Source organism: Ovis canadensis, chromosome 6, assembly GCF_042477335.2.
Source record: "Ovis canadensis isolate MfBH-ARS-UI-01 breed Bighorn chromosome 6, ARS-UI_OviCan_v2, whole genome shotgun sequence".
Taxonomy (NCBI): Eukaryota; Metazoa; Chordata; class Mammalia; order Artiodactyla; family Bovidae; genus Ovis; species Ovis canadensis.
This window is the reverse complement of record NC_091250.1, coordinates 101584970-101612780: the sequence shown is the minus strand read 5'-3', so window position 1 is coordinate 101612780 and position 27811 is coordinate 101584970. Positions and strand designations below refer to the sequence as shown.

Below are 27811 nucleotides of genomic sequence, written 5' to 3'. Positions count from 1 at the left end.
TTTCCCCATCTATTCACCATTTATTTATTTATTTGCCAAAAAAATCTAGTCTTCATTGAATACACATGAGATGATGATGGATTTTCTTAACATTATTTAGAAATTATTATGAATTTATGTTTAACTTCACATCCCTTTTATTTTTTTGATATCAACTAAAGACTCATTGGAAAAGACCTTGATGCTGGAAAAGATTGAGGGCAGGAGGAGAAGGGGATGACAGAGGATGAGATGGTTGGATGGCATCATCAACTCGATGGACATGGGTTTGGGTGGATTCCGGGAGTTGGTGATGGACAGAGAGGCTTGGCGTGCTGCTATTCATGGGGTCACAAAGAGTCGGACACTACTGAGCGACTGAACTGAACTGAACTAAGTTTGGAAACTCTCATTTAGAGGGGTTTCTTTGTAACTCATTTTATTGACTTTATTGATATTTTTCTTTCCATCAAAACAGTTGTATTTCCTTTTAATCTTTAATGCAAAGTACACAACTCAAAGTTTAGTCCAACCATCCATAAATTGTGAATATCAGAGAGACCTTTGGATTGTGAGTTTCATGAACTTGATTTAAACCCAGATTTTGTTTGAGCACAGTTAATGTCATGAAAACTGCAAAAGGCTTCTGTGTCCTTTTCATGCTACATTTATCATTCTTTGACCCTGAAAGGAAGGACTACTGGGAAGGTACTTGTATGGCCCATGGATTTTAGTCACTGGATTAATTTAAAAGTTATTCTGGATGAACTCCATTTTCATGGGCATGAGATAACCATCCTGGTACCTTCAACAAGTTTTCTGTTTGATCATTCAAGATTCCCTTTAACGTGGAGATTCTTCAACTTCCAATAAGTAGAGAAAGTTTCCTGGAAGAACTCAGTGCTGGTCTCTACACACTTCCTTTTGAACTGCCAAAACTTTCATGATGGGACAGGCAAGTAAAACTGATGAAAATGATCAAAAATTTTTTAGCAACAGCCAAAAGAGTATGTGATAATGCTGTCACAAAGAAGGAACTACTCAGCAGGCTACACACAGCTAAGTTAGATATCTGTATTGCTGACCCTTTAAGCCTTTGTGGAGAATTAGTGGCTGAACGCATCAATATTCCACTTATATATTGTTTGCAGCTTTCCTATGAAAAAGTCATTGAGAGATTGTGTGCTGGGCTTCTTATGCTTCCTTCATATATTCCTGATGTCACATCAAGACTGACAGATAGTATGACTTTTATACAGAGGCTGGAAAAATGGTTATTGTATACCGTGAGGGAGGTGATATCTGCACATTATTCATTTCCAGAATGGAATGAGTATTACAGCAAGTTTTTAGGTAAGAGAAATTTGCATGCAATAATGATTCTGATTTCATACGTATAATGTGAGTGTCTATCTGACTGTATGAAAACTTTGAAAAGTTTTAAGTGAGATACGAGATTCTGTTGCTTAACTGTTTTGAGTGAAAATAATAACTTTTTCTTTAATTTTTCCTTTTTTAAGCTTTTGGTTTACTATGCATCACAGAAGAGATATTCTCTTTATTTTCCCATATATCCTGTTTGATGTTACTAATTTTTTCAAGTATCTGGGAAAACTCAAATCTGACAGTGTAAGTTCCATAACCCTGGACTATTTCTCTCTTTTTTTGCTTCTATTTTTATATACCCTGTTTTATTTCTGATTAATCTTCTCTTTTTTCAAGCTTTTTATTTGCATCCTATCAACACTTGGTTGGCTAATTCCTGGGCTTGGAATGTGGTGAGCGTGAAACTGGAAAATAAATGTATAAATCTTGGTTTCTCTACTCTTGTATCCCTAAAGAGAAACATGGAAGATTTTTCTCTAAAGGACCATGTCTCTAGATGTTGAAATTTATCTCATTGTCATCCTGTTGTTATTGTTCTGTTCATAAATACATTAAAGTCAATTAGTGAGCTTTGATTCCAACAAAAAGATTTTCTCTATTTCAGTAAGTTTGTGTGCCCCTTTGTTTTTCATTTTCCACAATTGATTTTTTAAAGCAGCATTTATTTAATTTATTTAATTGTGCTAAGTATGATTTTGCACAATATAATAATTTTCTTAGAGAAGGCAGTATCCTAGTTGCATTATTTAGTTAGATTTTTTAAAAATATAATTAACATATAATATTGTATTAGTTTCAGGTGTGGATGAAGAAATTAGCCAATAATTAGCCTAAGAAACAAGCGGAAAATTTTATTTGAGCCAATGTGAGGATTATAACCCAGGAGAGAGTCTTTCAGAAAGCTTTGGAGAACATTTCACCAATTAGAAGTCAGAAAACAGTTATACGTTTTTGAGATAAAGGGTTTTACATCAGAGTAATATACTGACAGTTTACAGAGGCCAATAAAGTGAGTGGTGGGTCACTGTGACCTCTTGAGAGATTAAGGAAGGAATGCTATCTCCTAAGGAGTTACTTTGCTGGTGCCAGGAGGAAATCGTAATTTTTGTTTGTTTTTGTTTTATTGTGAGTAGACATTCCTGTATCTTCTAGGGAGATCTTGGTAATGTACAATGGAGATGCAAAATGTATACTAAAGGGAAGCAGGGTGTTGGCTCAAATGGCAGAGAACTTTTTATGTTAAATTTTTCTTGTCCTGCTTTAAAACTATATTTTTTCATCACAGGTATACAACATAATGATTTTATATTTGTACATATTTTGAAATGATTACTAAGGTAACTTTAGTTAACATTCATCACCACACATAGTTAAAATTCTTTTCTCCTTTGAGATGAGAACTTTAGACATTCTCTTAGCACATTTCAAATATACAATACAGTATTAACAACGATGGGCTTCCCTGTTGGCTCAGTAGTAAAGAATCTGCCTGCCAGTACATTTGATCCCTAGGTTAGGAAGATCTCCTGGAAAAGGAAATGGCAACCCACTTCAGTATTCTTGCCTAAAAAATTCCATGAAGAGAGGAGACTAACAGGTTACACTTCATGGGTGGCAAAAGAGTCAGACAGTACTTAGTGACTAAAAAACAACCACAATTATTAACTATAGTTACCAAGCTGTACATTAGATCCCCAGGACTTCCTTATTTGAAAACTGAAGTTTGTATTTTTTGTCCACCTTTACCTCTGTGTCTATCCTTTATCCCTAGGATATGGCAACCATCAGTCTGTTCTCTGTGACTTTATTTTTCTTTTTTTGTTTCACTTTCTTTTTAGATTTCATATTTAAATAATATCAAACAATAATTGTCTTTCTCTGAGTTACTTTACTTACCATATTTCCTTCAAGTTCCAGTCTTGGTTAAGCAAGTGGCAGATTGTTCCTTTTGCTCATGACTTAATAATTTTTTTTTTATATAACCATATTTTCTTTGTCCGTTCATTTACTGAAAAACAGATTGTTTCCATATTATGTGTATTGTCAATAATGATACAACTGACATGGGAGTGCCTCGTATTAGTTTTATTTTGAAGTTTTTGAGGAACAACCGTAGTGTTTTCCATTGTAGCTTTACCAATTTACATTCCCACTAACAGAGCACAAGGGTTCTCTTTTCTCCACATCCCCACCAGTATAAAATTTGTTCTCTTTTTAATGATAGCTATCCTAATAGGTGGAAGTTGATATCTCGTTGTGGTTTTGAGTTACATTTCTCTAGTAATCAGTGATGTTGAGAACACTTTTATATACTTGTTGACTATTTGAGTATCCTCTTTGGAAAAATGTCTATTCATGTCCTTTGTTCATTCTTTAATTGAATTATTTGGTTTTTCCATTGTTGAATTCTTTGTCTTCCTTACACATTTTATATAGTAACAACAAATGAGATACATGGTTTGTAAGTGTTTTCTCTCATTTCATAGGTTGCTTTTTCATCTTGTTAATCATGTCTTTTGCTGTTCAAAAGCTTTAAAATGTGAATTAGTCTGTACTTTTTAATTTTTAATTTTATCACATGATTTTGTTGTCATATTAAAAAAAATCATTGCCAAAATCCGTGTCTGAAGGTTTCCCTCTATATTTCCTTCTAAGAATTTTATGGTTTCAGGACTTCCATTTATATTCTTCTTATTCCATTGCAAGTTATTTTTTCTAGTGAAGTAAAATTGGGGACTAATTTCATTATTTTGCATGTAAATATCCAGTTTTTTCAGCAAGAATTATTTAAGACTGTCGTCCTCCTCTGAATATTTTTGGCTGCTTTGTTAAATGTTAGTTGGCCATATATGTATGGGCTTATTTAAGGGCTCTTGAGTCTGTTCCATTGATCAGTGGGTCTGCTTTTATGCCAGTATCATATCATTTTGACTGGTATTGCTTAAAATCAGAAACTGTGATGCCTCCATCTTTGTTCTTTTTTATCATGATTGCTTTGACTATTTGAAGTCTTGTAGTTCCACATGAATTTTAAAAGTGTTTTCTTTGTTGCTATTTTTAACAGAAGTATCAATATCTCTAAAATCCTATCATTACTAAATATTAAGCTTATTCCTAAATAATTAAGTTTTCCTTACACTTGTGATCTCTTGTTTTATGTAGCCACTTCATTTTTCTCAAGATATCTGTTCAAAATTTCCTCTGAGAAGTTATTTCTTCTACAACTCACAAACAATATGAGTGCTTCTACTGAAGTATGCTGCCCAGAAATACGCCACAGATTCAAAAAAGGTATATGACCTAATCAAGGTCAATGTCTTGCATGGAGGCTTTTTCTGGGCACTCTGTGACAGAAACAGGTGCTTATATCTCTAGAATCAACCCTAAAAAATGTGGACAAAACTGCTACAAAGTGAGATTCCAAGCTGCAAAAGGCAAAAGTAGGAAAAGAAAACTGAAAATCTGGTGACATTTTCTGAGTCACGGATCAAGCAGTGACTGATCTACAGCTGGACTGAAGCTATTTGCCTACTTCCGGTTCCAGCAACTTTGTACTCAGTTTTGAAAACTCTTTTATAGTAAGGAACAGTGATAGGATATAACTCTGTCTCTGATTTATTCCTAACTCTTGGCACACTAGAACATTCTTTTGGGGAATATATCGATAATCTGAGAAAGAATAAGAAAGGCTTGGTAAATAGAAGAAAAACATTTCTTTGACTCTCATAAATTTTAAAATGCTATTACATTTGCTGTTCAGAATCCATTGAGGATCTTCACTTTAAAGTATATTTCAAGTATATTTTTCAGATTTTAAAAGGATAACATAAATTATACAATTATAAACTGAATCATGTCACAGATACATTCAAATAATTGAAAAGGAAATGAGTAAGGTGGTATCTGTTTCAAAATATATATTGAGGAAATATTTATAAACATTTTGGGAGAAAAAGAACTGTTAGGTTAGATACAAAAATGGTCAATGTCTAAAGGGGTAACAGAATCATAATTTAATAGATGATTTTTTTAACAGACAGAAATATAACTCGTTTTTAACTTCACAGTATCAGAACACAAAAGTCCACAATAAATCAATAATAAATAACAAAACAAAGCATAGGCACACTTTCCTATGCTTTTCTTAAAGGATGTAAATAACTCTTTAATCATTCAATATTCAGCAAATGCTCTAGCATTACATCAAATGTAGCATTGCTTTTGGAAATTCTGAAATGCTTTTCCAGATTTGAGATATTGTCTCACAATCTCCTTATTCAAATAAACTGCTTTTCTATTTCTCCTACAATATCAGATTCATTTCAATAAGATGCATTAAGTGCATGTGTGTGTGCGTGCATGCTAAGTTGCTTCAGTCATGTCTGACTCTGTGGGACTGTAAGGAATGCAGCCTGCTAGGCTGCTCTGTCCATGGCATTCACCAGGCAAGAATACTGAAGGGGGTTGCCAGTGCTTTCCTCCAGGGGATCTTCCTGACCCAGGGATTGAACCCACATCTCTAAACATCTAACCTGTATTGGCAGGTGGGTTCTTTACCACTCTAGATTACTAAGTTAGGAGTGGAGAATTAACAAGAAAAAGATGTCATCTGATAATATGAAGGTTAGTGAAACAATCATATGATCCTGCAATTCTACTCCTAGGTTTAAAAATGATGACATATGTATATAGAAAACATATACATGAATGCTCATATCAGCATTACTCATAGTAGACAAACATGAAAACAGCCCGAACGTTCACCAGCCAGTGAATGAATAAACAAAATGAGGTATATCTCAACAAAAATCTTTCAGCAACAAAAAGTAATGAAGTACCGATACATACTACCATGCAGGTGAACCTTGAAAAACATTATGCTAAGTGAAAGAAGGCAATGAAAGAGACATGATAGTGTATGAATTCATTTATATTAAGGGAAATAAAATTATTTTGGAACAGGCAAGTAAAGAAAAAAATAGGTTACTGGTTTAGAAATGGAGAATGATGGCCAATGGATACAGGATTTCTTTTGTGAGTAATAAGTTTGCTTTTGAATTTAATAGTGGTGTATATGCATGCACATGTGTGCTCAGTCATGTCCCTCTCTTTGTGACCCCATGGACTATAGCTCGCCAGGCTCCTCTTCTATGGAATTTTCCAGTCAAAAATACTGGAGGGGGTTGCCATTTCCTACTCTAGGGGATCTTCCTGACTCAGGGATGGAACCCATATCTCTTGAGTCTCTTGCATTGGCAGCCAGATTCTTTTAGCAATGAGCCAGTGGTGATGTTTTCATAATGTTACAAATGTACTAAAAACTACTCAATTTTTTATTTAAAAAGAATTGTATGGCATATAAAATACATCTCAGTAAAGCTGTCATTAAAATAAAGCATGAGAGAGAAACTTCACACAAAGTGAATAAGATTATACCCCTGGTTAACACCAGTAAGGCTCCAGTATGGGGTCTGTCTTGGATCTGAAACTGGATTTTTAATACCTGTGTCATTAACAGAGTGAGCCCCTAAATTACTGAGATTTGTTTGTGATCTTTTACATAAAAAGATTGTTCTGATCAGATAAAAAATCCTTATATTTTCTGATCAAAACTTCATCACACTTAGAACATCAAGAAAATAATAAAAAAGCTGTGTGGTGAGAAAACAGATAGATATAGGTTCCTCCTATCAGTGATATGGAGCACATATTTCAAAAGGACACCAAACTCTGGGTAAGGTTCTTGCTGCCGCTGCTGCTGCTAAGTCGCTTAAGTCGTGTCCAACTCTGTGTGACCCCATAGACGGCAGCCCACCAGGCTCCCCCATCCCTGGGATTCTCCAGGCAAGAACACTGGAGTGGATTGCCATTTCCTTCTCCAATGCATGAAAGTGAAATGTGAAAGTGAAGCTGCTCAGTTGTGCCGACTCTTAGCAACCCCATGGACTGCAGCCTGCCAGGCTCCTCTGTCCATGGGATTTTCCAGGCAAGAGTACCAGAGTAGGGCGCCATTGCCTTCTTCGGGGTAAGGTTCTTATGCCACAGTAATTAAATATAGTTTAGAAATGAAGCTCTGTTTCCAAACTAAGGAAGATAACTCAATGCAGAGTCACTAATTTGAGTTCATGTTCACTTGGTCTCCACTTCAGTTCAAAAGTCACACTTTGGCAATGTTTATCAGCTAAATATGTCAAAATGGCAAATATTACACCATCAAATTATTATGCAGTGCTCTATCTTCACCAAAGAGAACAAAGTCTTGTGAGACAGGAATTATAATTATGTAAAGGAAAGAAGGTCATTACTTTCAAATTTTTATTACAGGATTTTCATTCCTGATAGGATGTATTTAGTTATGGAAGAATAGTACCAAACACCAGAAGAAAAGATGGATAAATTACAAATGCTATTTTTAAAAGATATCAGACACTTTTGGAGCAGTGAGGATGAGATAAATTGGAATTCCAGAAGAGGAGACTACCATAGTAGGTTGAGGACCTCTGGCTGAATGAACAAAAACTAGGAGCACATGCTGATTCTGAGCGTGCAGCTGGGCTCAGGCTTAGCAGAAACAGAAAGAGTCTGTTGGCAGAGAGACGGAAACAGGTTTTTGGCTTTATTTCATACCTAAATCCATGTTTAGTTATCATAATCTCAGTATTGTGTACTCTTGAGGGGGGAAGGCTTATTGATTTCTCATGGGTTGCATAGAACTAATATTGGTTCTTTAAATATTTTTCTTAGAAAATTCTTTGGCAAAATATGCCCCACTTAACATATGAGACTGCTTTTCCTCTCTTTCATTTTGTCCAGGAAAACCTACCACATTACATAAGATTATGGGAAAAGCTGAAATGTGGTTGATTCAAACTTACTGGGATTGTGAATTTCCATACCCTTACTTACCTAATGTTGAATTTGTTGCAGGACTGCATTGCAAGCCTGCAAATCCCTTGCCTAAGGTAAATTAAATGTGCTTCTTTATACTTCTCTGAGTATTTACCTCCTGGAATGATTTCAAGTCTATAATTTTTAATATTTGACTCTCAAACTGAAAAACTAGATATGAGTTAATGGGAATTATTCACCTTAGACTATTAATATTATGCTACCCTTAAGTATTTGCCATGTTATCATGGTAATCCTTACTGATGCTTATCAAATATACCAGATATTTGCCAAAAATAATGGTCTTAGCCTCTGAGGTTAGTGGAATTGTCCAATACTCTCTGGGCAATGACAGTGAACTGAAGTTGCATGAATCCCTTCCAGGTCCAGCACTCAACTGTCAGGAGCACTTACCCCAGAGCTCTCTTTTCCTCTGTGATGTCAAAGGGGTGTGTTCCAGAGTGGCTGCTCTGTCTACCTGAGTCCTGATTAAAGAATATAGCAACAGGTGCAGCTCAATAGATGGACATATGACATGAGACAGAAACAATGTGTTGTTTTAGGCTACTGAGATTTTGAAGTTGAAAGTTATTTTGCATAACTTAGTCTAAAAATGGACATAATAAGGATAGTATAATAATTATAGAAAAGAGCAAATAGAGCTCTTACTCTGGAAAAGATGGCGGAGGAATAGGACGGGAAGACCACTTTCTCCCTCACAAATTCCTCAAAAGAGCATTTCAACGCCGAGCAAACTCCACAAAACAACTTCTGTAGGCTGGCAGAGGACATCAGGCAACCAGAAAAGCAGACCATTGTCTTTAAAAACAGATTTTCAATTTTTTCTCTTAGGTGTTTGTTGTCAATTTTGTACATTTAAAAACCCAAACTTCACTACCCAATTTACCTGAGAGCGAGATTACTGGCTTGACCACTCTCTCCTCCTCTGGACTCTCCTTTTTCTCCACCAGGTGGCCTCTGTCTCTTTTCTCCCCCATCTCTTCTCTATCCAACTCTGTGAATCTCTGTGTGTTCCAGACGGTGGAGAACACCTAAGGAACTGGTTACTGGCAGGATTTGTCTCTCTCCTACTCATTCCTCTTTCTGATCCTCCTGGTCACCTCTGTCTACTTCCTCCCTCTCCTCTGCCCCGTATAACTCTGTAAATACCTCTGAGCGGTCCAGACTATAGAGCGCACATAAGGAAGTGACTACTGGCTAGCTTGCTCTCTCCTCTTTTGATCTCACCGCATCTCATTCCAGTTACCTCTAACTACCCCCTCCATCTTCTCTTCTCCTTGTAACCCAGTGAACCTCCCTGAGTGTCCCTCAATGTGGAGAAACTTTTCATCTTTAACCGAGATGTTTTATCATCGGTGCTGTATAGATGGAGAAGTCTAGAGGCTACTGTAAAAATAAAACTGAAAACCAGAAGCAGGAGGCTTAAATCCAAAGCCTGAAAACATTAGAGAACTCTTGAATTCAGGGAACATTAAGCAATAGGAGCCCATCTAATGCCTTCATACCTACACCGAAACCAAGCTCCACCCAAGGGCCAACAAGTTCCAAAACAAGACATACCACGCAAATTCTCCAGCAACACAGGAACACTCCCCTGAGCTTCAATATACAGGCAGCTCAAAATTATCCCAAAACCTTTGATGTCTCGTAACCCATTACGGGTTACTCCACTGCACTGCAGAGAGAAGAAACCCAGCTCCACCCACCAAAACTCCAACACAAGCCTCCCTAGCCAGGAAACCTTGACAAGCCACTGATAGAACCCCACCCAAAGTGAGGAAGCTCCATAATAAAGAGAACTCCACAAATTACCAGAATATAAAAAGGCCACCCCAAACGCAGCAATATAACCAAGATGAAGAGACAGAGGAATACTCAGCAGGTAAAGGAACAGGAGAGTTGCCCACCAAACCAAACAAAAGAGGAAGAAGTAGGGAATCTACCTGAGAAGGAATTCCGAATATTGATAGTGAAAATGATCCAAAATCTTGAAATCAAAATGGAATCGCAGATAAATAGCCTAGAGACAAGGATTGAGAAAATGCAAGAAAGGTTTAACAAGGACCTAGAAGAAATAAAAAAGAGTCAAAATATAATGAATAACGCAATAAATGAGATCAGAAACACTCTGGAGGCAACAAATAGTAGAATAACGGAGGCAGAAGATAGGATTAGTGAAATAGAAGATAGAATGGTAGAAATAAATGAATCAGAGAGGAAACAAGAAAAACGAATTAAAAGAAATGAGGACAATCTCAGAGACCTCCAGGACAATATGAAACGCTCCAACATTCGAATTATAGGAGTCCCAGAAGAAGAAGACAGAAAGAAAGATCATGAGAAAATCCTTGAGGAGATAATAGTTGAAAACTTCCCTAAAATGGGGAAGGAAATAATCACCCAAGTCCAAGAAACACAGAGAGTTCCAAATAGGATAAACCCAAGGCGAAACACCCCAAGACACATGTTAATCAAATTAACAAAGATCAAACACAAAGAACAAATATTAAAAGCAGTAAGGGAAAAACAACAAATAACACACAAGGGGATTCCCATAAGGATAACAGCTGATCTTTCAATAGAAACTCTTCAGGCCAGGAGGGAATGGCAAGACATACTTAAAGTGATGAAAGACAATAACCTACAGCCCAGATTACTGTACCCAGCAAGGATCTCATTCAAATACGAAGGAGAAATCAAAAGCTTTACAGACAAGCAAAAGCTGAGAGAATTCAGCACCACCAAACCAGCTCTCCAACAAATTCTAAAGGATATTCTCTAGACAGGAAACACGAAAAGGGTGTATAAACCCAAACCCAAAACAATAAAGTAAATGGTAACGGGATCATACTTATCAATAATTACCTTAAACGTAAATGGGTTGAACGCCCCAACCAAAAGGCAAAGACTGGCCGAATGGATACAAAAACAAGACCCCTCTATATGCTGCTTACAAGAGACCCACCTCAAAACAAGGGACACATACAGACTGAAAGTGAAGGGCTGGAAAAAGATATACCACGCAAATAGAGACCAAAAGAAAGCAGGAGTGGCAATACTCATATCCGATAAAATAGACTTTAAAACAAAGGCTGTGAAAAGAGACAAAGAAGGCCACTACATAATGATCAAAGGAACAATCCAAGAAGAAGATATAACAATTATAAATATATATGCATCCAACATAGGAGCACCGCAATATGTAAGACAAATGCTAACAAGTATGAAAGGGGAAATCAACAATAACACAATAATAGTGGGAGACTTTAACACCCCACTCACACCTATGGACAGATCAACTAAACAGAAAATTAACAAAGAAACGCAAACTTTAAACGATACATTAGATCAGTTAGACTTAATTGATATCTATAGGACATTTCACCCCAAAACAATGAATTTCACCTTTTTTTCAAGTGCTCACGGAACCTTCTCCAGGATAGATCACATCCTGGGCCATAAATCTAAACTTGATAAATTCAAAAAAATCGAAATCATTCCAAGCATCTTTTCTGACCATAATGCATTAAGATTAGATCTCAATTACAGGAGAAAAACTATTAAAAATTCCAACATATGGAGGTTGAACAACACACTTCTGAATAACCAACAAATCACAGAAGAAATCAAAAAATAAATCAAAATATGCATAGAAACTAATGAAAATGAAAACACAACAACCCAAAACCTGTGGGACACTATAAAAGCAGTGCTAAGAGGAAAGTTCATAGCAATACAGGCATACCTCAAGAAACAAGAAAAAAGTCAAATAAATAAGCTAACTCTGCAACTAAAGCAACTAGAAAAGGAAGAATTGGAGAACCCCGGAGTTAGTAGAAGGAAAGAAATCTTAAAAATTAGGGCAGAAATACATGCAAAAGAAACAAAAGAGACCATAGCAAAAATCAACAAAGCCAAAAGCTGGTTCTTTGAAAGGATAAATAAAATTGACAAACCATTAGCCAGACGCATCAAGAAGCAAAGAGAGAAAAATCAAATCAATAAAATTGGAAATGAAAATGGAGAGATCACAACAGACAACACAGAAATACAAAGGATCATAAGAGACTACTATCAGCAGTTGTATGCCAATAAAATGGACAACGTGGAAGAAATGGACAAATTCTTAGAAAAGTACAATTTTCCAAAACTGAACCAGGAAGAAATAGAAAATCTTAACAGACCCATCACAAGCACGGAAATTGAAACGGTAATCAGAAATCTTCCAGCAAACAAAAGCCCAGGTCCAGACGGCTTCACAGCTGAATTCTACCAAAAATTTCGAGAAGAGCTAACACCTATCCTCCTCAAACTCTTCCAGAAAATTGCAGAGGAAGGTAAACTTCCAAACTCATTCTATGAGGCCACCATCACCCTAATACCAAAGCCTGACAAAGATGTCACAAAAAAAGAAAACTACAGGCCAATATCACTGATGAACATAGATGCAAAAATCCTCAACAAAATTCTAGCAATCAGAATCCAACAACACATTAAAAAGATCATACACCATGACCAAGTGGGCTTTATCCCAGGGATGCAAGGATTCTTCAATATCCGCAAATCAATCAATGTAATTCACCACATTAACAAATTGAAAAGTAAAAACCATATGATTATCTCAATAGATGCAGAGAAGGCCTTTGACAAAATTCAACATCCATTTATGATAAAAACTCTCCAGAAAGCAGGAATAGAAGGAACATACCTCAACATAATAAAAGCTATATATGACAAACCCACAGCAAACATTATCCTCAATGGTGAAAAATTGAAAGCATTTCCCCTAAATTCAGGAACAAGACAAGGGTGTCCACTTTCACCACTACTATTCAACATAGTTCTGGAAGTTTTGGCCACAGCAATCAGAACAGAAAAATAAATAAAAGGAATCCAAATTGGAAAAGAAGAAGTAAAACTCTCACTGTTTGCAGATGACATGATCCTCTACATGGAAAACCCTAAAGACTCCACCAGAAAATTACTAGAGCTCATCAATGAATATAGTAAAGTTGCAGGATATAAAATCAACACACAGAAATCCCTTGCATTCCTATACACGAATAATGAGAAAGTAGAAAAAGAAATTAAGGAAACAATTCCATTCACCATTGCAACGAAAAGAATAAAATACTTAGGAATATATCTACCTAAAGAAACTAAAGACCTATATATAGAAAACTATAAAACACTGATGAAAGAAATCAAAGAGGACACTAATAGATGGAGAAATATACCATGTTCATGGATCAGAAGAATCAATATAGTGAAAATGAGGATACTACCCAAAGCAATTTACAAATTCAATGCAATCCCTGTCAAGCTACCAGCCACATTTTTCACAGAACTAGAACAAATAATTTCAAGATTTGTATGGAAATACAAAAAACCTCGAATAGCCAAAGCAATCTTGAGAAAGAAGAATGGAACTGGAGGAATCAACTTGCCTGACTTCAGGCTCTACTACAAAGCCACAGTCATCAAGACAGTATGGTACTGGCACAAAGACAGACACATAGATCAATGGAACAAAATAGAAAGCCCAGAGATAAATCCACACACCTATGGACACCTTATCTTTGACAAAGGAGGCAAGAATATACAATGGAGTAAAGACAATCTCTTTAACAAGCGGTGCTGGGAAAACTGGTCAACCACTTGTAAAAGAATGAAACTAGATCACTTTCTAACACCGTACACAAAAATAAACTCAAAATGGATTAAAGATCTAAATGTAAGATCAGAAACTATAAAACTCCTAGAGGAGAACATAGGCAAAACACTCTCAGACATAAATCACAGCAGGATCCTCTATGATCCACCTCCCAGAATTCTGGAAATAAAAGCAAAAATAAACAAATGGGATCTAATTAAAATTAAAAGCTTCTGCACAACAAAGGAAAATATAAGCAAGGTGAAAAGACAGCCTTCTGAATGGGAGAAAATAATAGCAAATGAAGCAACTGACAAACAACTAATCTCAAAAATATACAAGCAACTTATGCAGCTCAATTCCAGAAAAATAAACGACCCAATCAAAAAATGGGCCAAAGAACTAAATAGACATTTCTCCAAAGAAGACATACGGATGGCTAACAAACACATGAAAAGATGCTCAACATCACTCATTATTAGAGAAATGCAAATCAAAACCAGAGTGAGGTACCACTTCACACCAGTCAGAATGGCTGCGATCCAAAAATCTGCAAGCAATAAATGCTGGAGAGGGTGTGGAGAAAAGGGAACCCTCCTACACTGTTGGTGGGAATGCAAACTAGTACAGCCACTATGGAGAACAGTGTGGAGATTCCTTAAAAAATTGCAAATAGAACTACCTTATGACCCAGCAATCCCACTGCTGGGCATACACACCGAGGAAACCAGAATTGAAAGAGACACATGTACCCCAATGTTCATCGCAGCACAGTTTATAATAGCCAGGACATGGAAACAACCTAGATGTCCATCAGCAGATGAATGGATAAGAAAGCTGTGGTACATATACACAATGGAGTATTACTCAGCCGTTAAAAAGAATTCATTTGAATCAGTTCTGATGAGATGGATGAAACTGGAGCCGATTATACAGAGTGAAGTAAGCCAGAAAGAAAAACACCAATACAGTATACTAACACATACATATGGAATTTAGGAAGATGGCAATGACGACCCTGTATGCAAGACAGGAAAAAAGACACAGATGTGTATAACGGACTTTTGGACTCAGAGGGAGAGGGAGAGGGTGGGATGATTTGGGAGAATGGGAATTCTAACATGTATACTATCATGTAAGAATTGAATCGCCAGTCCATGTCTTACGCAGGGTGCAGCATGCTTGGGGCTGGTGCATGGGGATGACCCAGAGAGATGTTGTGGGGAGGGAGGTGGGAGGGCGGGGTCGTGTTTGGGAACGCATGTAAGAATTAAAGATTTTAAAATTTAAAAAATAAAAAACTAAAATAAATAAATAAATTTAAAAAAAAAAAGAAAAAAAGAGCAAATAGAGATGGAATGGTCCACTCGAAATCCTGGTAGAAATTAAATAATGATGACTTGTTGGGTTTGAACAGAGAGAAGTTAGGCTGGAGGTGTGATTAGAGGATAGGTCATAAAAAAATCAAATGAGCAATACTAGGTATTCTTTAAAATCTAAGGTCATTTTATGGTTTCTGGTCTTACATTTAGATCTTTAATCCATTTTGAGTTTATTTTTGTGTGCAGTGTTAGAAAGTGATCTATTTTCATTCTTTTACAAGTGATTGACCAGTTTTCCCAGCACCACTTGTTAGAGAAGACTTTTGGACTCAGAGGGAGAGGGAGAGGGTGGGATGATTTGGGAGAATGGCATTGAAACATGTATACTATCATGTAAGAAACAAATCGCCAGTCTATGTCCGATGCAGGATACAGGATGCGTGGGGCTGGTGCATGGGGATGACCCAGAGAGATGTTATGGGGAGGGATGTGGGAGGGGGGTTCATGTTTGGGAATTCATATACACTCATGGTGGATTCATGTCAATGTATGGCAAAACCAATACAGTATTGTAAAGTAAAATAAAGTAAAAATAAAAATAAAATAATAATAATAATAAAATACCTAAGGTCAGTGAAGGATCAATGTATAATTTTTAAGCAGCAACATGATACAACTTACCCTTGCATAAATATGGCCTACTAAATTATTCAGAATGGAGCAAAATTTTTTTTATTTTTTTAATTATTTTTTTATTATTAAATTTTAAAATCTTTAATTCTTACATGCGTTCCCAAACACGACCCCGCCCTCCCACCTCCCTCCCCACAACATCTCTCTGGGTCATCCCCATGCACCAGCCCCAAGCATGCTGCACCCTGCGTAAGACATGGACTGGCGATTCAATTCTTACATGATAGTATACATGTTAGAATTCCCATTCTCCCAAATCATCCCACCCTCTCCCTCTCCCTCTGAGTCCAAAAGTCCGTTATACACATCTGTGTCTTTTTTCCTGTCTTGCATACAGGGTCGTCATTGCCATCTTCCTAAATTCCATATGTATGTGTTAGTATACTGTATTGGTGTTTTTCTTTCTGGCTTACTTCACTCTGTATAATCGGCTCCAGTTTCATCCATCTCATCAGAACTGATTCAAATGAATTCTTTTTAACGGCTGAGTAATACTCCATTGTGTATATGTACCACAGCTTTCTTATCCATTCATCTGCTGATGGACATCTAGGTTGTTTCCATGTCCTGGCTATTATAAACAGTGCTGCGATGAACATTGGGGTACATGTGTCTCTTTCAATTCTGGTTTCCTCGGTGTGTATGCCCAGCAGTGGGATTGCTGGGTCATAAGGTAGTTCTATTTGCAATTTTTTAAGGAATCTCCACACTGTTCTCCATAGTGGCTGTACTAGTTTGCATTCCCACCAACAGTGTAGGAGGGTTCCCTTTTCTCCACACCCTCTCCAGCATTTATTGCTTGCAGATTTTTGGATCGCAGCCATTCTGACTGGTGTGAAGTGGTACCTCACTCTGGTTTTGATTTGCATTTCTCTAATAATGAGTGATGTTGAGCATCTTTTCATGTGTTTGTTAGCCATCCGTATGTCTTCTTTGGAGAAATGTCTATTTAGTTCTTTGGCCCATTTTTTGATTGGGTCGTTTATTTTTCTGGAATTGAGCTGCATAAGTTGCTTGTATATTTTTGAGATTAGTTGTTTGTCAGTTGCTTCATTTGCTATTATTTTCTCCCATTCAGAAGGCTGTCTTTTCACCTTGCTTATATTTTCCTTTGTTGTGCAGAAGCTTTTAATTTTAATTAGATCCCATTTGTTTATTTTTGCTTTTATTTCCAGAATTCTGGGAGGTGGATCATAGAGGATCCTGCTGTGATTTATGTCTGAGAGTGTTTTGCCTATGTTCTCCTCTAGGAGTTTTATAGTTTCTGATCTTACATTTAGATCTTTAATCCATTTTGAGTTTATTTTTGTGTACGGTGTTAGAAAGTGATCTAGTTTCATTCTTTTACAAGTGGTTGACCAGTTTTCCCAGCACCGCTTGTTAAAGAGATTGTCTTTACTCCATTGTATATTCTTGCCTCCTTTGTCAAAGATAAGGTGTCCATAGGTGTGTGGATTTATCTCTGGGCTTTCTATTTTGTTCCATTGATCTATGTGTCTGTCTTTGTGCCAGTACCATACTGTCTTGATGACTGTGGCTTTGTAGTAGAGCCTGAAGTCAGGCAAGTTGATTCCTCCAGTTCCATTCTTCTTTCTCAAGATTGCTTTGGCTATTCGAGGTTTTTTGTATTTCCATACAAATCTTGAAATTATTTGTTCTAGTTCTGTGAAAAATGTGGCTGGTAGCTTGACAGGGATTGCATTGAATTTGTAAATTGCTTTGGGTAGTATCCTCATTTTCACTATATTGATTCTTCTGATCCATGAACATGGTATATTTCTCCATCTATTAGTGTCCTCTTTGATTTCTTTCATCAGTGTTTTATAGTTTTCTATATATAGGTCTTTAGTTTCTTTAGGTAGATATATTCCTAAGTATTTTATTCTTTTCGTTGCAATGGTGAATGGAATTGTTTCCTTAATTTCTTTTTCTACTTTCTCATTATTCGTGTATAGGAATGCAAGGGATTTCTGTGTGTTGATTTTATATCCTGCAACTTTACTATATTCATTGATGAGCTCTAGTAATTTTCTGGTGGAGTCTTTAGGGTTTTCCATGTAGAGGATCATGTCATCTGCAAACAGTGAGAGTTTTACTTCTTCTTTTCCAATTTGGATTCCTTTTATTTATTTTTCTGTTCTGATTGCTGTGGCCAAAACTTCCAGAACTATGTTGAATAGTAGTGGTGAAAGTGGACACCCTTGTCTTGTTCCTGAATTTAGGGGAAATGCTTTCAATTTTTCACCATTGAGGATAATGTTTGCTGTGGGTTTGTCATATATAGCTTTTATTATGTTGAGGTATGTTCCTTCTATTCCTGCTTTCTGGAGAGTTTTTATCATAAATGGATGTTGAATTTTGTCAAAGGCCTTCTCTGCATCTATTGAGATAATCATATGGTTTTTACTTTTCAATTTGTTAATGTGGTGAATTACATTGATTGATTTGCGGATATTGAAGAATCCTTGCATCCCTGGGATAAAGCCCACTTGGTCATGGTGTATGATCTTTTTAATGTGTTGTTGGATTCTGATTGCTAGAATTTTGTTGAGGATTTTTGCATCTATGTTCATCAGTGATATTGGCCTGTAGTTTTCTTTTTTTGTGACATCTTTGTCAGGCTTTGGTATTAGGGTGATGGTGGCCTCATAGAATGAGTTTGGAAGTTTACCTTCCTCTGCAATTTTCTGGAAGAGTTTGAGGAGGATAGGTGTTAGCTCTTCTCGAAATTTTTGGTAGAATTCAGCTGTGAAGCCGTCTGGACCTGGGCTTTTGTTTGCTGGAAGATTTCTGATTACCGTTTCAATTTCCGTGCTTGTGATGGGTCTGTTAAGATTTTCTATTTCTTCCTGGTTCAGTTTTGGAAAATTGTACTTTTCTAAGAATTTGTCCATTTCTTCCACGTTGTCCATTTTATTGGCATACAACTGCTGATAGTAGTCTCTTATGATCCTTTGTATTTCTGTGTTGTCTGTTGTGATCTCTCCATTTTCATTTCCAATTTTATTGATTTGATTTTTCTCTCTTTGCTTCTTGATGCGTCTGGCTAATGGTTTGTCAATTTTATTTATCCTTTCAAAGAACCAGCTTTTGGCTTTGTTGATTTTTGCTATGGTCTCTTTTGTTTCTTTTGCATGTATTTCTGCCCTAATTTTTAAGATTTCTTTCCTTCTACTAACTCCGGGGTTCTCCAATTCTTCCTTTTCTAGTTGCTTTAGTTGCAGAGTTAGCTTATTTATTTGACTTTTTTCTTGTTTCTTGAGGTATGCCTGTATTGCTATGAACTTTCCTCTTAGCACTGCTTTTATAGTGTCCCACAGGTTTTGGGTTGTTGTGTTTTCATTTTCATTAGTTTCTATGCATATTTTGATTTATTTTTTGATTTCTTCTGTGATTTGTTGGTTATTCAGAAGTGTGTTGTTCAACCTCCATATGTTGGAATTTTTAATAGTTTTTCTCCTGTAATTGAGATCTAATCTTAATGCATTATGGTCAGAAAAGATGCTTGGAATGATTTCGATTTTTTTGAATTTATCAAGTTTAGATTTATGGCCCAGGATGTGATCTATCCTGGAGAAGGTTCCGTGAGCACTTGAAAAAAAGGTGAAATTCATTGTTTTGGGGTGAAATGTCCTATAGATATCAATTAAGTCTAACTGATCTAATGTATCGTTTAAAGTTTGCGTTTCTTTGTTAATTTTCTGTTTAGTTGATCTGTCCATAGGTGTGAGTGGGGTGTTAAAGTCTCCCACTATTATTGTGTTATTGTTGATTTCCCCTTTCATACTTGTTAGCATTTGTCTTACATATTGCGGTGCTCCTATGTTGGATGCATATATATTTATAATTGTTATATCTTCTTCTTGGATTGTTCCTTTGATCATTATGTAGTGGCCTTCTTTGTCTCTTTTCACAGCCTTTGTTTTAAAGTCTATTTTATCGGATATGAGTATTGCCACTCCTGCTTTCTTTTGGTCTCTATTTGCGTGGTATATCTTTTTCCAGCCCTTCACTTTCAGTCTGTATGTGTCCCTTGTTTTGAGGTGGGTCTCTTGTAAGCAGCATATAGAGGGGTCTTGTTTTTGTATCCATTCGGCCAGTCTTTGCCTTTTGGTTGGGGCGTTCAACCCATTTACGTTTAAGGTAATTATTGATAAGTATGATCCCGTTACCATTTACTTTATTGTTTTGGGTTTGGGTTTATACACCCTTTTCGTGTTTCCTGTCTAGAGAATATCCTTTAGAATTTGTTGGAGAGCTGGTTTGGTGGTGCTGAATTCTCTCAGCTTTTGCTTGTCTGTAAAGCTTTTGATTTCTCCTTCGTATTTGAATGAGATCCTTGCTGGGTACAGTAATCTGGGCTGTAGGTTATTGTCTTTCATCACTTTAAGTATGTCTTGCCATTCCCTCCTGGCCTGAAGAGTTTCTATTGAAAGATCAGCTGTTATCCTTATGGGAATCCCCTTGTGTGTTATTTGTTGTTTTTCCCTTACTGCTTTTAATATTTGTTCTTTGTGTTTGATCTTTGTTAATTTGATTAATATGTGTCTTGGGGTGTTTCGCCTTGGGTTTATCCTATTTGGAACTCTCTGTGTTTCTTGGACTTGGGTGATTATTTCCTTCCCCATTTTAGGGAAGTTTTCAACTATTATCTCCTCAAGGATTTTCTCATGATCTTTCTTTCTGTCTTCTTCTTCTGGGACTCCTATAATTCGAATGTTGGAGCGTTTCATATTGTCCTGGAGGTCTCTGAGATTGTCCTCATTTCTTTTAATTCGTTTTTCTTGTTTCCTCTCTGATTCATTTATTTCTACCATTCTATCTTCTATTTCACTAATCCTATCTTCTGCCTCCGTTATTCTACTATTTGTTGCCTCCAGAGTGTTTCTGATCTCATTTATTGCGTTATTCATTATATTTTGACTCTTTTTTATTTCTTCTAGGTCCTTGTTAAACCTTTCTTGCATTTTCTCAATCCTTGTCTCTAGGCTATTTATCTGCGATTCCATTTTGATTTCAAGATTTTGGATCATTTTCACTATCAATATTCGGAATTCCTTCTCAGGTAGATTCCCTACTTCTTCCTCTTTTGTTTGGTTTGGTGGGCAACTCTCCTGTTCCTTTACCTGCTGAGTATTCCTCTGTCTCTTCATCTTGGTTATATTGCTGCGTTTGGGGTGGCCTTTTTATATTCTGGTAATTTGTGGAGTTCTCTTTATTATGGAGCTTCCTCACTTTGGGTGGGGTTCTATCAGTGGCTTGTCAAGGTTTCCTGGCTAGGGAGGCTTGTGTTGGAGTTTTGGTGGGTGGAGCTGGGTTTCTTCTCTCTGCAGTGCAGTGGAGTAACCCGTAATGGGTTACGAGACATCAAAGGTTTTGGGATAATTTTGAGCTGCCTGTATATTGAAGCTCAGGGGAGTGTTCCTGTGTTGCTGGAGAATTTGCGTGGTATGTCTTGTTTTGGAACTTGTTGGCCCTTGGGTGGAGCTTGGTTTCGGTGTAGGTATGAAGGCATTAGATGGGCTCCTATTGCTTAATGTTCCCTGAATTCAAGAGTTCTCTAATGTTTTCAGGCTTTGGATTTAAGCCTCCTGCTTCTGGTTTTCAGTTTTATTTTTACAGTAGCCTCTAGACTTCTCCATCTATACAGCACCGATGATAAAACATCTCGGTTAAAGATGAAAAGTTTCTCCACATTGAGGGACACTCAGGGAGGTTCACTGGGTTACAAGGAGAAGAGAAGATGGAGGGGGTAGTTAGAGGTAACTGGAATGAGATGCGGTGAGATCAAAAGAGGAGAGAGCAAGCTAGCCAGTAGTCACTTCCTTATGTGCGCTCTATAGTCTGGACCGCTCAGAGGTATTTACAGAGTTATACGGGGCAGAGGAGAGGGAGGAAGTAGACAGAGGTGACCAGGAGGATCAGAGAGAGGAATGAGTAGGAGAGAGACAAATCCTGCCAGTAACCTGTTCCTTAGGTGTTCCCCACCGTCTGGAACACACAGAGATTCACAGAGTTGGATAGAGGAGAGATGGGGGGGAAAGAGACAGAGGCCACCTGGTGGAGAAAAAGGAGAGTCCAGAGGAGGAGAGAGTGGTCAAGCCAGTAATCTCGCTCTCAGGTAAGCTGGGGTAGTGAAGTTTGGGTTTTTAAATGTACAAAATTAGCAACAAACACCTAAGAGCAAAGATTAATAATCTAGAGTAGAGGTTGGATTTTCAAAGATACAATATTAAAGAGAAGCAGAAGGAAAAAGGAAGAAAGAAAAAAAGAAAGAAAGAAAGAAAAAGAATTATTAAAAAACAAACAAACAGACAAACAATCAAAAAAAAAAAAACATCAACAACCATCCAAAGACTATATATGGTGTTTGCCTTTAAAAAAAAAAAAAAAAGTCTTTTAAAAAAAGAAAAATAGTAATAATAGGTTATAGAAATAAAAATTAGAGGAGAAATAGAAACCTTAACAATTAAAAAAAAGTTAGAAAAAAAAGCAAAAAAAAAAAAAAAGGAATGATTTTAAAAATATTGAAAATATATCTGCCCCTTTCTGGTGTTATGGGCCGTGTGGGATCACTTCCAAGGTAGTTCCCTCTGTTTAACTTCTTCTGTTTGCTGGTTTTTTAGGCTCACTAGTTCAGTCGCGGTGTGGGGAGGGGGGATGCTGCAAACAAATAGCACTGTCGTGTGCACACAGTATCTCTGCCCCGCTTGACCTGTCCTTTCTCGCGGGGCACAAACCTCTCTGTTTCTAGGATGCTCAGCCGGGAACCGTCTGGGGCCGGCCCTAGGCTGCGTGCACTTCCCCGGTCCAAGCCGCTCATGTTCGGCGCTCAGGCAGCCCTCAGAGACACAGATTCGGCTGGAACTGCGCTTTGTGCCCTTCCCAGGTCTGAGTAGCTCAGGAGTTTGGCGAGCACGATCGCCTCGGCTTGTCACCTTTTCTGCCGCTGCTGCTCAGCTTTCTGGGTGGACCACTGGCGCACCCCGTGAGGCAGATTGTGACTGTCCAGCACCCCCAGAAGTCTTAGCAAAGGAGCCTGCTTGTAGTTAGGTAAGTAAAGTCTCTCCGGGTCTGCAATTGCCCCTTTCCAGACCTTACGGCTCTGGCTGCCTGTTCCCGGCAGGGGATGGTCTGCAGCCGGCTTTTTCCGTTCCGTCCTTTGTTCTGTGCTTGGTCCTGGTGGTGTCTTATGTTCGAGCTTTTCGCGTGGTAGCTATCCCACAGTCTGATTTGCTAGCCCAAGTTAGATCGTTCTGGTTGCGCGTGGGGCGTTCCTGCCCGATTCTTACAAAGCTCTGCAGCCCGCGCCTCCCGCGCGTCCCTGCCCTGCCCCCACTTCCCAATGGCGGATGCAGGCGTCTGTGCTGCTTTTCCGCTGGGGGAGTTACTGGTGGGCTTGTAATCTGTTGGTTTTAATTATTTATCTATTTTTCCTTCCTGTTATGTTGCCCTCTGTGTTTCCAAGGCTCGCCACAGACTCGGCAGGGAGAGTGTTTCCTGGTGTTTGGAAACCTCTCTTCTTAAAATTCCCTTCCCGGGACGGGCTTCCCTTCCCAGGACGGAGCTCCCTCCCCACCTCCTTTGTCTCCTTTTTTGTCTTTTATATTTTATCCTACCTGTTTTTGAAGACAATGGTCTGCTTTTCTGGTTGCCTGATGTCCTCTGCCAGCCTACAGAAGTTGTTTGGTGAAGTTTGCTCAGCGTTGAAATGTTCTTTTGAGGAATTTGTGAGGGAGAAAGTGGTCTTCCCGTCCTATTCCTCCGCCATCTTTCCTCCGTCCCCCAGAATGGAGCAAGATTTAAATAAGGGAGATAAGCTGAGAATCAGTTCAGCTGAGCTCACTCAGTAGTGTCTGACTCTGTGATCCCATGGACTGCATCTTGCCAAGCTTCCCTGTCCATCGCCAATTCCCGGAGTTTACTCGAAACTCCATAGTGTTGGTGTTTCACATGGTAAAGCATCTGCCTCCAATGCAGGAGACCTGGGTTTGATCCCTGGGTTGGGAAGATCCCCTGGAGAAGGTGGATAGAGTTGGTGATGCCATCTAACCACCTCATCCTCTGTCGTCCCCTTCTTCTCTTGCCTTCAATCCCTCCCAGCATCAGGGTCTTTTCCAATGAGTCAGTTATTCACACCAGGTGGCCAAAGTATTAGAGTTTCAGCTTCAACAGTAGTCCTTCCAGTGAACACCCAGGACTGATCTCCTTTAGGATGGACTGATTGGATCTCTTTGCTGTCCAAGGGACTCTTCAGAGTCTTCTCCAACACCACGGTTCAAAAGCATCAATTCTTTGGCACTCAGCTTTCTTTACAGTCCAACTCTCACATCCATACATGACCTCTGGAAAAACCATAGCTTTGACTAGATGGACCTTTGTTGGCAAAGTAATGTGTCTTAATCCCTATGCAGTGCCCATTGGTAAATTAACCTGAAATACATGGTTAAATTCAACTCTATACAACTCTTTCTTCCCTTGAGCCAAAATCTTACCAATAGTCAGGCAGCTATGTCACATTAATGCTCCTTTGTGCTCAGAGTCTCAGTGATGTCTGACTCTTTTTGACCCCATAGATTGTACCCCACCAGTTTCCTCTGTCCATGGGATTCTCCAGGAGTGGGTTGCCATTCCCTTCAATTGAACCAGCACCACCTGCTTGGGAGGCAAATTCTTTATCACTGAGCAACCAGGGAAGCTATTAATGAGATCTCTGTAAACAGTAAAAGGAAAAAAAAGAAAGAAAGAAACTAAGTCCCAGGATCTTTTCTTCTTAACCTTTGGGTCCATATATTGAAGAAGTAGAGGGACAGCCACACTTATCCAAGTATGTGTGTTCTTAAAGCACTACAACAATCCTCTAGGGAAGGGGACCCAAGTAGGGATCCACAGCAAAGCTCATCTCTTCCTGGTAAGAAAGACATATGAAAAGGTTGGAGAGAGGACTGAGAAATATCCCTCCCATGACAACATCATGTGTGTTAGTCGCTCAGTTGTGCCCAGCTCTTTGCCACCCCATGGACTGTAGCCCACCAGGCTTCTCTGTCCATGGGATTCTCCAGGCAAGAATATTGGAGTGGGTAGCCATCCCCTTCTCCAGGGGATCTTTCTAACCCAGGGATCAAACCCAAGTCTCCTGCATTGCAGGCAGATTCTTTACCATATGAACCACCAGGAAAGCCATCATAAAAGATGTCATTTTGATTTTGGATGCCAAAACATAAGTTTGTGGAATTAGATAATTTGTTTTTCTTTGCTTTTCATGGTTCTCAGGGCAATAGGATGTATTAATCATACTCTCAAGTCATTCTACTCCATAATTAGGCCCACGGCAGGCATCTCTTTTGATTTACATTTCTTGTATTCGTTCTTTATCTTCTTTTCTTCCATTACTCTTCAACCAGTGAGCACCCAGTCAAATGTAGTTAATGTTTATATCATTGCAATTTATATAGATAACTGTGGATCCTCAAACTATCTGTAGAAATTTTTGAATTTTTAAATTATATAAATGATAGTGAAGTGAAAGTTCCTCAGTCATGTCCTACTCTTTGTGACCCCATGGACTATCCAGTCCATGGAATTCTCCAGGCCTGAATATTGGAGTGGGTAGCCTTTCCCTTTTTCAGGGGATCTTCCCAACCCAGGGATTGAACCCGTGTCTCCCACATTGCAGGCAGATTTTTTACCAGCTGAGCCACAAGGTAGCTATAATTCACATTTTCTCAACCTTATTAGTCTATGGAATTTTTTTCATATGTATCCAAGTTTCTATTTGTAAATATATTTCATTATTTCCGACTGTTGCAGAGATACTTGGTATATATATTTACCATATTTTATTTATTCCCCACAAAGGACAGTTAGGTGTCCCCATCTCTGTGATACAGTAAGGAATAGTGGGAGGAAAAATTGCAAATCTTTGCATATATCTGAGATTTATATCCAATAGTGAAATGGTAGTGTCATGGGTCACTGCTGCTCCTAAGTCAATTCAGTCGTGTCTGACTCTGTACGACCCCATAGATGGCAGCCCATCCAGCTCCCCCGTTCCTGGGATTCTCCAGGCAAGAACACTGGAGTGGGTTGCCATTTCCTTCTCCAATGCATGAAAGTGAAAAGTGAAAGTGAAGTTGCTCAGTCATGTCTGACTCTTAGTGACCCCATGGACTGCAGCCCACCAGGCTCCTCTGTCCATGGGATTTTCCAGGCAAGAGTACCGGAGTGGATTGCCATTGCCTTCTTAATTTTGTTGTGCATTTAATTTCACTGGATAGCTATAAAAATTTATTTTTTCAGCAGGAGTACGTAGGGGACTACATCTTCCAGATCTTGTCTAAACCTTGACTATTATCTATTTTCTAATACAGGCCGGTTCCATAGAGGTAAAGTGATATTACATTGATGAATTTACAGATTATGTCAATCCATCTATAAATGTAGTGTAATGGTTAATTTTATGTCAGCTTGCCTGGGCCAGGTCCCCAGGTATTTAGCCAAACATGACTTTGGAAGTTTCCGTGAGGGTATTTTTGGATGACATTAGCATTTAAATATGTGGACCTTGAGTAACAAATTGCCCTACATTATATGGCCAAGGCTCATCCAATTAGTTGAAGACTTGAATGGAATGAAAGACTGAACTCCCCCAAGCAAAAAAGAATTCTGCCAGTGGGCAGCTTTCAGACACAAACTGCGGCGGTGGCTCTTCTCTGAGTCTCCTGCTGTGATGGGCTGTTCTGCAGATTAATCTCGCTAGCCTCCACAGTCATGTGAGTCAACCCTTTGAAATAAATCTCTTCCCTGTCTTTTCATTTCAAGTTTTACACATTTTTTTTCCTTCTCTTAATTGATTGAATTAGTTTTGTTAGCAGTTCAACAGGATAGAAAGATTTCTTTTTACTTCAGCATGGCTAGATATGCTATTTCTATTTTGAATGTGAAGTCATATATTTCTGTTATATTATTGTTATCTTCATAGTATGCATCACAGGTATTTCTACATCTCTTATCTGGTCAGGAAGTTTATATGGCTACCTCATTTCTAAATGTATTCTTGGAAGCTTATACAAAGAAAATACAGCTAAAATAAAACTGCTAATTAAAACAAACAAACAAACAGAACAAGATGAATGTACCAAAATAATATCATTTTGCTGACTATGTTTCAGCAGAAAAATGAATGAAAATGGTATTAGCATCCAAGGCTAAATATGAAGTGAAGCACCAGAACTATTTAACTTAAAGCAGGAATCAAACGATCTTCATTTGGAGCATTGTGGAGAGGGTGCTGGAAGAGAATAGAGAATGCTAAATATAATAATTGACTTTACAATTAACAAGCTTACTTAGAAATTTGGCTCAGTCAGCTAGAGCTGTATAAACTTAGAAAAATTACTTAACCTTATTGAAATAGATTACTCATCTATAAATATATACATTTCTCTTAGATTTAAATGATACATGTAAAGAGCTCAACACATGGCAGAAAACACATAATCAGTAATTTGTAAACACACACATATAAATTGGAGAGGGAACCTCCAATTTAAATCATTTTTAATTTGTTTAATAACCAATGATTTCAGGTCAAACTTTATACTCTGAAATGGTTAACATATGAAGAGACCGAATTGTTCTAATAATTCAGAAACATTAAGAAAAGTGTGCAACTGTCTTATTCTTGTAATTGTAAACTTTCATATTACAAAGACTCTTCTCCTCACAGGAGTTCAAAGAGTTTATACAAAGTTCTGGAAAAGATGGGGTCATGGTGTTTAATCTGGAGTCAATGGTCAAAAACCTCTCAGAAGAAAAGTTTAATATGGTTGCATCAGTCTTTGCCCAGATTCCACAGAAGGTCAGATAA

General features: G+C 37.9%; 1 pseudogene; it reads left to right on the top strand.

Moving 5' to 3' along the window:
- The first annotated feature begins 605 nt into the window (after window positions 1–605).
- LOC138442992 (UDP-glucuronosyltransferase 2C1-like) lies at window positions 606–27811 on the top strand (annotated as a pseudogene).